The following is a 2,259-nucleotide window of genomic DNA, read 5'->3' on the forward strand; positions in this document are numbered from 1 at the left end:
TGCTGCAGCTAGCTGATATCATGCCACCGCACTCCAGCCTGGGCGACAGAGTAAGTTTCTGTCTCAAAAAACAAACAGCATCTCTTGTCTACAGTGATTTGAGCTGTGGTCTTGTCTCTTTGAGTTTCTCTATCAGTCTGATCCCATCTACTCTATCTCCCAGGAATGCCTCAATATTTCTGGTGGACCATTGACCTGTTTTCCTATTTTCCTCTACTGTTAAGAATTGATCCTTGAAAACATTTCTTCCCAGGTCAATGGAATGTTGAGTGGGGCATGGGATCTAGCTGTCATCTTGCTCCAACCATCTGGTTTTAGATATTTTATGTATTTTTGTCACTATATAAGTGTAATTTTTCTTAGTTTGGTTTTCTAAATGGTTAATATTGGTATGTAGAAGCCTTATTATTTTATATAATATATTGTTACCTGTCTGGGTGCAGCTTCCCCTGCATTTTGGCACAAGACTCAATCTGTTTTATTCTCCAAAAGAAAACTGACAGGCTGTGTGTGGTGACTCACATCTGTAATCCCAGCACTTTGGGAGACCTAGGTGTGTGGATCACCTGAGGTCAGGAGTTCGAGACCAGCCTGGCCAAGATGGAAACCCCATCTCTACTAAAAATACAAAAAAAAAAAAAAAATAGCCGGGCATTGGTGCGTGCCTGTAGTCCCAGCTACTAGGGCAGCTGAGGCGGAAGGATTACTTGAACTCGGGAGGCGGAGATCGCAGTGAGTCGAGATCGTGCCACTGCACTCTCTAGCCCGGGTGACAGAGAGTATGTCTAAATAAAAAAGAAAAAGAAAAAAAGAAAATTCACTTCACAGGCAATAGATAGTGATAAAAGGATAATTTATGGAAGATTTCATAGGGGAGATTGATGGAAAGAAAGGAAGTATATATTTTACAGAGCTGGGCAGTTCACTGCAGAAATCACCAAAACTGCCTTTTCTCCAAAAATATTACCCATAAGCTATTCTACTACTGGTTCTTCTAGTCTTTCCCTCTATTCCAAAACCTCGAATTATCCATTTCCTTATTGGGGTAATTTTCCTCTGCCCAGATCTGGGTCCTCCACAACACTTAACACTGTCTTCGAGTATGTGAATTCCCATTGTTTTAGCTCAGGTTCCCAAGAAAACAGGCTTTGGGCCATATAGGATACCTCTAGACAGACTATACTGAGAAACCATGCTTGGAACGGTGCATGGCGGGAGGAGAGGAGAGGGAATTTACTACCTGTCTCTCACTCCTGGCTATTTTCTTATTGGTCAAAATTTACCCCACGCACATGAACTCCCCTACACTTCCAGATTGTATCACCTGCCCCTTTGGCAGCTGTCTGGGGAGCCAGATCCCACACTTTGAAGTGTAGTGTTTCATACAATCCAAAAGTGGTCATAGAGGCCAGGTGTGGTGGCTCATGCCTGTAATCCCAGCACTTTGGGAAGCCAAGACAGGTGAATCATGAGTTCAGGAGTTTGAGACTAGCCTGCTGAGCATGGTGAAACCCCGTCTCCACTAAAAGTCCAAATTTAGCCTGGCATGGTGGCCCGTGCTTGTAATCCCAGCTACTCCATGGGCTGAGGTAGGAGTATTGCTTGAACCAGGGAGGCAGAGGTTGCGATGAGCCGAGATCGCATCACTGCACTCCAGCCTGGGCAACAGAGGGAGACTCCCTCTCAAAAACAAACAAACAAAAGCCAAACAAAGAAACAATAAAAAATGGTAGCAGAAAACAGAAAGTTTGGATATGTAGCTAACTGACCTGCTTGTACAGCAGCAGCCAGGGGTGAAAACTAAATACTCCCAGGCAAGTCCTAAGTTCACCAAGTAATTGGAGTACCCATCTGCATTAGTTAATTGCCTTTATCTGAAAGAAAAATAAAACTCATATCTCTATGACAAGCAGGTGCTTACAGCTTAGAGCAAAGCACCTAGGCTAAACTCCCCTGCTGACAGGGAGACAGGGACATCATCTTCCTCGATGTTCACATTTCAAAGAGATGGCTCCAAGGCCCTGAAGAAAGACATTCCTAGGGTACAAGTGTGGTGGCTCATGCCTGTAATCCCAACACTTTGGGAGGCTGAGGCTGGAGGATCACTTGAGGCCTGGAGTTCAAGTTCAACACCCTCCTGGGTTCTGGGATGGCCAGAGGCCTACAGATCAAAGGAAGAACTTACAAATACAAATTTTCTCGAGGAAATGCTCTAGGGAAAGTGAAATGGGGAAAGGTCTCTTCTTGCGGTTTTGGCAA

Source organism: Macaca nemestrina, chromosome X (genome assembly GCF_043159975.1).
Source record: "Macaca nemestrina isolate mMacNem1 chromosome X, mMacNem.hap1, whole genome shotgun sequence".
Taxonomy (NCBI): domain Eukaryota; kingdom Metazoa; phylum Chordata; class Mammalia; order Primates; family Cercopithecidae; genus Macaca; species Macaca nemestrina.